Genomic DNA, 11,367 nt, shown 5'->3' on the forward strand with positions numbered 1-11,367 from the left:
TATTTTTGGATCAGCATGTTTAGGCAAATTCATCTGATACTAAATGATTTGAAAAAATAACTTGGAAAACTGAGTGTTGCGCCTATCCTAGATGTATCCATGAATAATTTCCTCAATCTCACTCACTGTAATACCAAATACAGATCACAATAGTGTTTAAGCTAACTAAATGAGATCATAATGGGAATTGTTATCAAAACAAATGAAAGGCGATCATTAAACACGCAAACAATCCACTGTGCTCTTAAAACTGGTGTACAGTGACTTGCAAATTGCAAATATTTTAAACTCACCTAAATCCGTGATTAAGGTACCATTTGACGTAAACCGCAAAGTTAATTAAAACACCTGTTCCTTGCTATCAAATATTTGACATCAATCAAAACTATAAAAGCTGTGTACAATAACATTGGGCGGTGGGAAATCTTTTCGGGGTAACCATTACGGGCATAAAATTTTCACCGTTTATTTGGAAACAATTGCAATATCTGTCTATGTTGTTTTATTATCCTTTTAGTCTATTACTCAATGGCAAGAAAGAATTTTGTTCAGTTGCCAAAGAGGTTCTTTTAAAGCAGACGATGCAAGAACCGGCCAACAGTCACTCGTTGGAAAATCCTTTCAACTCTCATGCAACTCAATGAACATCACTTGACATTGCAGCCGCCGTGAATTTTAAAAGTCTCTGTCCAATATGCAAATTGAAATATAATACATTATAAATATTGTATATGTAATAAGGCTTGACTGATTTATTTCCAGATTTGGACAGACTTTGACTGATTGACATCTGTTTTTGAAAAGATACTTATGGAGAATAAGTGACTACGGATGATTGATATCTGATTTTGGAAGGATTCTTCATTGATGAACCTTCGCCTTGACTGACATCCATTTTTAACGATTCTCCATTGTGACTATGAATGATTGAAATTTGATTTTGGAAGGATTCTACGTCGATGACCTTGACTGTTTGACATTAGTTTTAAATAGGATTCTCCAATGTGTGACCTTGAATTATTGACATCCGTTTTTGAAAGGATTCTCCATCGACTGGTCTAGAGTGACTGGTGACCATTTTTAAAACGATTTCCCAAAGCGACTATGAATAATTGATTTTTGATTTTGGAAAGATTCTTCATCGATGACATTGACTGTTTGACATCAGTTTTAAATAGGATTCTCCATTGTGTGACCTTGAATTATTGATATCCGTTTTTAAAAAGATTTTCCATCGACGGGCCTTGAGTGACTGGCGACTTTTTTTAAAACGATTTCCCATAGTGACTATGAATGATTGATTTTTGATTTTGGAAGGATTCTTCATTCGATCATTTTGACTGTTTGACATCCCTTTTCAAGGCAATGACATTGACCGATTGACATTTGATTTAGAAACGGTTCTCTATCGTGTGACCTTCACTGAATGCACAGGACATTGAGGGAAACTTTCTAACGAGTGTCTTTGCCTGATTAACATCCAATTGTGAAAGGAGTCTCCATCGAGTAAGTGTGACTGGGGCGATCTTTGGGAGAGGCTTATGCCTTGCAGCGAGCGGGGGCGTCTATCGGCTGACATGAATGAATGAAAGAGTAATTTACATCTAGATTAGAAAGGCTTTTCAATCGAGTGACTTTGACTGATTGGAATCCGCTGTTGTAGGAGTGTACCCATGGTGTAACCTGGGCCGACTGACGTCGGTTTTTAAAACTATTCTTGATTCAGCCTTGGATAAATGATAACAAACGAAACGAAAACGAGTTTGAATGGATTCTTCATCGATTGACCACAAGTGAATAGTCCAGAATTATGAGGGAGCTTCCCATTGAGTGATTAACCGATTAACATCCGGTTTTGGGGGAACTCCCGAATTTTCCCAATTGGCATTTGCAGATTCCTTGAGTTTGAGGTGGTAGGGCGCAGTGGTGGCCTAGCTTATGATCTATTTTAAGGTAGCGAAGCTCAACGGCTACCGGAAGAGGCCCGAGTCTCTTCATTCTACTATTTTACCTCTATCTACTTAGATGTTGCCAAGATCTCAGATGAATGTTCCATAGATGGATGCTCCATGGAATGACTAGATCCCACGAGGGTATCTCGGCTTGCAACCGGAAGAAGTAGCGGGAGAAACTCAAGCAAAGCTTATGTCTAGTATGATTGGGGGTTGGCGTTCCCTATGATATACGATCTGGGTTCATATCCAAAGAGACCGGTTGGTTATGGAATTGCGACGATGACGGTGTGCAGAGTACGCGGCTTGCCTTTTGTCGTCGCATCACCAAACTTGAGTACGTCTCTCGGTCTCAGGGCGGTGCGACGTTTGAATGTGCTGGGTCTGATTGTATAGTAACTGGCAACACCAATGAACTTGTGGGATGAGCTGCCGAGTCAAAGTAATGTATTGATGCGCATTAACTGCGCGATTGTCGGCAGTTCTAAATGGACATGGAAGTTTTAATTGCATATGTACCACGGTGCGCCTGTGGCCTCTGGTATGAGTAATAGTTCTTTCTCTTACGTTTATTGCAGGCCTCTTTATCTTTAATATAGTGCATCAACCCGCACTCGCCTCTTCTTCTTCCTTCCCTTTTCCCTATATTTGGGGTCGGGTCTCCTTATCAATTTGCGCCAGGCCACTCTATCCTGGGTTGTCCCTGCATCAAGTTGAAGGGTTTCCAGTTCCTTTCTGATATTAGACCACCACGTAGCTTTTGGACACCCTCTCCCTCTTGGGAATTCTGGGAGGCTTAAGGCAGTTTTTACCACGTGGTCATCTGGTTTTCGTTGAATGTGGCCATACCATCGTAATCTTTTTTCCTGTAATTTTCTGGGGCCACGTACCGTATTTTAAACCTAATGAACACAGACATAAATGAACTCAATGAATAGGGCGTCTGGTTATATTTGTGAAAAATTTAACTGAATGAATATATAGCTCATTTGCTACCAATTAATGTATTGTGTATGCTCTCAAAAAACTCACTTTCAGAGATAATGACGTAATTGTAATATAATACGGGAAAGTTCTTTTAAAATTCGTATTACTACATATTATAAATAATTACTGTTTACTATCCGTCTCTGCAGACTTGGTACTGCCTGAAGGTGTTGCTCTGTTTGCCTACGAAAATGACACGATCTGGTTCAAAACTCTCAACTACCATTTTAAAGTAATGTAAATGTTACTTTTTAAACAGAATACTTGTATTATGCTACTTTCTCTTAAAATAAGTCACCTTTTGAACCAAAATTGTTCGAAAATTGATTAAAAACATGATTTTGAGCCCGAAAAAAACTTTTTTTTTGTGCTGAATGCGTAAATGTCATCTATTGTTCCTAAACTCCTCAACTGTGATAAGGACAGTATTTGTGAGTGGAGCAAGGCCTGGGAATTAACTGTCAAATCATCTAAGACGTATGCAATTGTGATCGGAAGCAGTAGGATGCTATTCAAACTAAACTGGTCGTTACAACCATCAGTAGATTATTCTAATTTTGTTTTTCTTACTGTCCAAATTATTATTAATGGCAAATGATGCAAGTCAGAGTGATCACCTTCACAGGTTGATTAGAAATAGATGTAAAACCTTTTACAGCTATAATCTTCCTGTATAATGTAAAACTTCAGAAACTTCTCAGCGTATTGGACATATTGTTTGTGGACTACTGAATAGGCTCACTACTGGTAGCATAATGTACTAAATAATGGTAATACTGGTTTTAAATAACTTTTCGTGAACAAAAAGCCTCGTCAAATTTGTCTACTTATTTATAAAGGCCGAAGGAATATTGTAATGGAAATAATTAAAATGTCGCTACAACAATTGTTTTTTTTATTATCTATCATATTTATGGGACAGAGCATTACAATCGTATTTATAATATATAACATTCTCAATTAAAATACTTATATACTTTCACAATAATTTTAGCATATGTAGTTTCAGTTTTGTTTATTTTAGCTTTATTTATTTCACATTATTGTTTTTTTTTTTCATATTCCTTTAATTTGTCACTCGACCTGTACTATTTTCAGCTGTATTCATATTAATTACGTCCACAATTATCGCTTTACAACATTTGAGGAACGCACGCCTGTGATAGTCATTGTTTATTTATGACGCGATACTGTACTCACTAATATTTTTTCAGAATAATGATTAAGAATACTGCTTTTCCGCCACAAAGACCCGTGAATTAAAACAATGCTATCAAAGGCTTAACGTAAAAAACTATAAAGAGCCTTTGGATTGCAATAATTTTAGTCAGTACGAAGTGTTTCCAAGCAGCTGGTGTCTGCTCTTCTCAGCAGGTCGGTGTACCTGCCCGGCTGTACTCTCGAATCGTCTACATTGTTCCTTTTATGGCGTTAAAAATAGAATAACGATATTTTGAATTTAGAATTAGTGTAATAACCTAAAAATAGCTTTCGTTTTGTAGTTAGATAACTACGCAATATAAACATACTAAAATAAAACATGGCGGAATGGTTAGAGATAAGGAAAGGTCAAGATAGAAAGAGTAAACATGATGTATTTACGCACAGATAAAAAATAGATACGGATTATATAAATAAGGTCGTGATACAAAATATTTTGATTTTAAAACTATGTTTTGTTTGTAATGGTTATTCCTAACCTACGGTGCGTGTAGGTTAGGATTGAATTGTTATTACACTAAATTAATGATTTATATTAATAATGGTATGGAAGGTTCCATGGGTATTTGAAAGTTATGTTGATACTGGCTGAATTAATGAGAAGTAGATTTAAAATTTTTGAAGGGATATAATGTATAGTTTATTCGATGTCAATTAGTGTATGATGCACCATATCTGATAATCAATGGCGCAGGAAATAATAAAGAACGAAAAATTAAAGAAAAAGGTGTTTTCAAAATTCCGTTTCCTGCAAATTAAAATTAATTATTATTTAATATATATCCCTGCATATTTTACATTGCCAGATATGAATTAATGTAAAATATTTTAGAGTGGTCGAATTAAATTTTTTGCTGGCAAATGAGTTATATATTCACCCCTTCAAAGCTTTTATAATACCACGACTGACAAAACATCACATAGGTAGTGTGTGACAGAGATAACGCTCTACGAAGCCGAAATTAGCCGATTGTCTCTTTCCAAAAGTCGATCTGCAATATTTATCGCCGGTTACTGTACGCCAAGTACTGTTTATAAATATAACTATAATGTCTACAATATGTATTTTAAAACTACTCTTATGGCGAATAACTTAAGGTGCTTAAATATCAGCGCTGGGCTGGTAAAATATGGCACATACATTTGAATATCGCCTGTCTGAACAGGCATTATACTCAAAGAAGTAAATAATTAAAATGCAATTGGATATATCACGTAAATTGACATCAACACTTTCTATAAATCACGTCACAGGAGACAGTAATAAGTTCATTTAAAAATTATGATTGACAATACTGTAGATATAACATATGCCTTAAGGAAAACGAAACACATTTTTAGGAGTGAGTATGGAGTTATCATGGGATGAAAGAAAAGCCTCTTATACGGTAAACCGCGTTGCTATGTGACAAGAAGAAGGTCTGGTCACCACCACCCCAACAGTGGAGTTTCAGAGTGGGCTTCCTCATTACCCGAGATATAACCCAGGTCTCTTCAGGATCAGAGTGAATAGGTATCTATTATCTGCGTGCGATCCTAGGCCACATTGTCGCTTTCCATGAGGCGAATTGGTGGTTCAATGCGGATGCGGAAGCTATCAAAGAGTACCTATAATAGTAACACAGTCACTTCCCCGTTCAGAGTCATGGTTCCCGTGGGAGCCTTTAAACTAAGTTATTTAACCAGCGTTGAGCTAACTGCCTTTTACACTCTGTTCCCTCAAACCCGTAGAACCTGTATATATCAATAAAGTAATGGTATAAATCCAGACCGAAAAAAATATTTGAATTTGTACAACAGATTGTAATTTAACTTAAAATTTTTGTGTAGTATTAAAACGTAAGTATAGATTCCAAATTTAAATTGTTTTGATGTCAGAGATGGATAGGTTGCTTTGTTAAAATCGACGGTATAAGTTGAACGCGGGCGGCTTCAAAACTGTCCTGTTCAAAATCTACGATAGAGGTATATCAGTATCGGCTGAAATAAAAATGATTTTGTTTTATAAGACGGATATAAATACACTTGTCATTGTGCACACGCAGTTGTAGTCTAGATTTTGTATTTAAAACGATACAAAGAATAGGTACAACTGGAATAATATTGCATATGATGCCACCACCTATCTACTGTCTCTTTTGGTACAACCTGATGCTATATCTGTCAATGTTTTATATAGATTGTTTTCGTGAAGGTTTAACCCTTAATTAGGCGCATGGGGTCAGGGCCGCTTGAAATTCAAAAAATAATGGCTTATAGTCTTCAGAGCGTACTAACACTCTTTCTAGCTTCCTCATTCCCCCCGGGGTACGCGAATTAGTCGCATCCAGAACATTAACTCTTGCCCACACATCGCTGTCCTTTAGAGAGCTGACCCCATGCGCCCAGTTACGTTCCATTTTTTGGCAAAGGTAAGTTTTTACTTTTGTGATTTTTTTGTGTTTATATTAGTATATTGTTTACTGTTTATCTTTGTATGTGTGTATTTTGATACGGTATGATTTCTTTATGTATTTTTGAGCTTTTTTCTATGCTTTTTCTTTTTTTTTAATTGAAATGCCTAACGACAAACAAGTATTGCAATGGCTGGATGAAGTGCTTGATGAAGAGCAAGATATTGCTGGTTCGGATTCGCAAGACGAAACTTTAGACGATGCTGTCATTGATAGTGCTCATAATTCAGAAAGCGAAATTGAGGAGTCTGAACATATCCAAGACATCCCTGTATCAACGGAAGATAATTATTTTTTATCTCGACATACTCAGAGAAATGGCCCGAAAGTGAAATGGTGTAAAGTACCACCATCGAACGCAGTAAGGACCCGAGCACAAAATATTATTTTACATTTACCTAGAGTATAAACATATCTGGCATCAACGCATTTGTCATACACAAAGCGAATACTTGGAAGACTATGACATATACACGGATTTTCTTGAAGAAATTAGCTGCGGCACTTGTGGAAGATCACCAAAAACGTCGCATACAACTACGTGCTGTACCAGCGACAATAAAAAAACGGCGCCGTGAAGTTTATAATGTGAACAAGGCGGTTTATCAATCGACAGCTTAGCGCGGGCGCTGTTCATCATGTCCTAGAAAGGACGACAAAAAAGTGCCAACAAAATGTTTCAAGTGTCGTAAATTTATTTGTCAGCAACACTCAAGGATTTACTGCGTCGGATGCAGAACAGAAGATTCCGCTGATGAGGCTGAATAAACTTTATTTCTTAAGTTGATCTCGGCTATGCCAAAAAAATTAGTTAAAAGAGAGGTTCACTGTTTTTGTTTTTTTTAATATTTTTAATGTCATAGTAAGTATTTCTTTTTTAAAGTTAAGTATATTAAAGAACTTTATTAATTACTATAGAAATCCATTAAGTTTTATTCCTTTTTGATACTCTTTTCCCAATATTTTTTTGGGGTCATTTAAGACCCCATGCGCCTAATAGAGTGATTTTCTTAATGCGCCTCATTAAGGGTTAATGACCGCACCGGCGTGTATAACATAGGTAGTGGACATGCTGCAGTTAAAATAATGATGAAGAAATATATCCACGTATAAACCGCCGTGGTTACAGGTTTGCTTGCTCATTCTATTTCATACTAGAGTTAGTTATATATTGGAAAGTCACATGTCCCGATTGTTGCTATAAAGAAATCGGTTCTTTATAGCAACAATCGGGACATGTGACTCGTCGTAGTCAAGGTGGGAACGTCAACCACCGAACATACTAGATTGGTTGGTGAAGAATTTTCCGCCACTTTTTCTCCCATCGCTAACGCTCAGTGATAGTAGTCAAATTAGCCAGGCAATAGCAACCGGCTAAGCCGACGTTTGGCCCTCAGGGCGCTAAGAGCGCTAAGAGTCAGAATGCTCGACAAGCGACTGCCCAAGCCGAGGTCCATTCGTAGTGGCCCTAGAGGATAGAGTGACCACGGAACGTTCACCGGAGCGATCTAAGAGCTTGTCGACCTCCCAATCCGGTAAAATAGAACTTTGCTTCTTTGAAAGAGGTCTTAGTTTAGCTGCCATCTCATACTCGTAGAATCCAATGCCATTTGGGCAGCATTAACAGCCCTATCAAAAGAAAATTCTCTATTGTTCCAATTTTAACAAAGCTACGATATCAAAGAAAAGAATGCATTCGGAACTAAAAAGAATTGAAATTTATTAAGTAATTGATAACTACACATCTAGACCGGAGACAGGACAGGATATTAGTTAAATACACCAATAACTCACTTTGCGTCGTAGTTACGTTCCAAAAAAACACGACGTAAATTGAAACGCCCCAATGTGAATTAAGATTTTCTATGGCAAACCATGTAAAGATCGAAGGTAGGTTCCAGGGTCACGAAAATACTTTTTAAAATAAAAATTAAACGAACACACATTTAAAAAACATAAATAATATAACTCTGCCAATAAATAAATTGGAAAAATATTTAACTTTTTTTGTAACAAGAAACAACACGTAAAAATTTATGTAAATTTATTATTATCTTTTTAAAAAAGCACAACACACTACGTAATTGAAACTGCACTGAACTAAAATAAGCAAATCAAAGTGAAAATAAATCTGTACTCAAATTGCGTTGTTTAAGGGAATAATCGAATTTTTATGGCATGGCGCAATTAGAAACAAAAGTGTTGCCATCTTTAGAAAAAAAAAGAAAATTTAAAAAAAATTTAAACATTCGAACCCAAAACAACGGAACCTCGAAAATCTGACGACGCACAGTGAAAATTAGTACTAATTAAGCAGCGACGCAACTTCGAAAAAAACGCAAAGCGAGGTATTGATGTAAATAAAAACATTTATGGTGAATGTTCTCTTTACTTCAACTGATGGACGTGTCACTGCAAAGCATATGCCTTCCCCGAAGATCGTCATGACGACTGGTTCTGCGCTGCCTGCATCCAGCGACTTCTTGCGTCCTTCACCACCACGTCCACCAGCTCCTTGTTGCCACTCGAGAACAGCTAATGGCAATCCAACTCCTTCGTTGTCAGTGTACACCTTCATATAGTAAGCAATGTTTTCAAAGTCCTGTTCTGTCTCCGCAGACTCCACCGCCACAAGCTATAGGCCTCTCGCATTCCGATAAAATAAATAAATTAATGTAACATGTTTCAGAATAATCATTGTATGAGTATACAGAGTGCTCTTCGCTAACAAATGAACTAATTATTGACACGTTTAAAAATTATTTGTTATCGACCTGTATATATGTTTGCATGGTGCAATGGTTACTGCATGCGTTAATATCTTAGAAACTGCAGCGCGTTGTGTTTTGCATACTCCGTGCATTCATTTCTAGAAATCACGATAAGTTAGTTGTTGCATACGTAAGTATGTGTCCATAACAATAACAAACGACTGTTAAATAGCTCCTGTTTACAAAATGTCGTCTTCGTTTCAGCCCATTGCCCTTTGCAAGGCATAGGTCTTCCCCAAATATATATATAGGCAGATATATCGTAAGTCACGCGTGCTAGGCGGGTATGGCGATTGTAGTGGAGCAATGGAAATCCCATATAAATAATGTAGCCGCGACATATGATTGCAATTCTAACCTCTAGCTATGTTCTATTATATCGTAGCAGTTTATATTTACTTTCATTTTCTTTCTGATCTCTCAGTGACGTCCAACGCTATGAATCCAAAATGTTATTTTAAGATAATTAACTCTAAGGGATACTCTAAGGGACACGCTGTGCCTAGAGTAGTATTTCGTTATATGTCGACACATGTTACTCGATTGAAATTCTTCCTAAACACTCGTTATTACACTTTTAGAAGGAGATATCTCCTACACCACAGCACATAATAATCAATATCTGAACCGATGATTCCCAGCGGTTTCTATGGACACCCGCCACCCTGTGTGTAAAGGGTCCGTGATGGATTTAAAATAAATCTCGGGGTCTGTGAAAAGAGTCAGAGGGCCCTCGGAAGATTAAACTTTTCATTTATATAATAAATAAGCTATATATATAAGCTTCGACCAAAAAAATTATAATTGGGGACTTACTAATAAATATATATATTTATATTATATATAATGTTCACTTAAAGTTGTACAAGACGTCTCGTTGCTAAGTGTTCCGCACTGCTCGATGCAATAATCTGCCAACTTCTATTTCCCGAGAAATACAACCCGGGTCACTTCATGGTCAATATGAACACGTACTTACTTAGTCTGCGTTCTTCACATTCGACCACATCCTCGCTTTCCGAGACTCAAATTGGTAGTCAAAGACGGACTAGCAAGTGATGTAAAAGGAAGTTTAATAACTTTGAAGTATGCAGTGTTTTTTATTCATTATGACATATGGAAATTTAATCGAAATTCAAATATAATCGAGAAATATTTTGACAAAAAAAATCGATATTGAAGCAGCACACCGCAGAAGCAACGTACCCTAGCGACAGAGAGCTGAGACTTGATCATTGATCGCGGTTTCATTTTTAATTATATAGAATTGCAATTGCTCTTAAAAAGTTTCCAGATGATGGACAGACGCATCCTCTGTGTACCATGACACGACACTGCGATCGCCAACCCGCCTGCAAGTCGTGGCGATTGTAGTATATCCCCCATAGATATCTTAGGGGAAACCTTTACCTTGCAGAGGCGACTTTTGACTAAAATGACCACACGTTGGCGTATCATCAGACCGCTAAGTATAACATGTATATTTTAAAAATTCTATATTTTTTCGTTTTTACAAAAGCTTTAAATAAAAAAATACTTTTGTTGAATGTTGAGGAATCATTTTTACTAACTATTCATAAAAGTATTTTTCGGTTGTCATAAACCTTTTTTTAAAATGTCTCAATCGACCGCAACACAAACAGTTTTGTGTTTAGTTAAGATATGCGACATATCGTTAATCTCAGTGCTATCAAAATATTTATTTTGATGAATTGAAATGCACACAACAAAAATTACGCCTATTATTTGCTTTGAACGTTCATGTCATGAATAAACAAACAGTAATAGGCGCGCCATTTTTAAAATTTAAATCTCAAGAGCCACAATTAAATTCATATTTAGAATGTATCCAAAAAGGATATAATTCTTTTTATAGAAATTATATTAATTAAAAACATATAAAGTACAAAATATGTGCATTTATTTAAACTACAATAATACAAAAATTAAATAAGAATTAAACATTTATAGAGAGACACAAGT

This window comes from Battus philenor, unplaced genomic scaffold (assembly GCF_028537555.1).
Source record: "Battus philenor isolate CCGP_79_NKW_IND1 unplaced genomic scaffold, ilBatPhil1.0.hap1 SCAF_1, whole genome shotgun sequence".
Lineage (NCBI taxonomy): Eukaryota > Metazoa > Arthropoda > Insecta > Lepidoptera > Papilionidae > Battus > Battus philenor.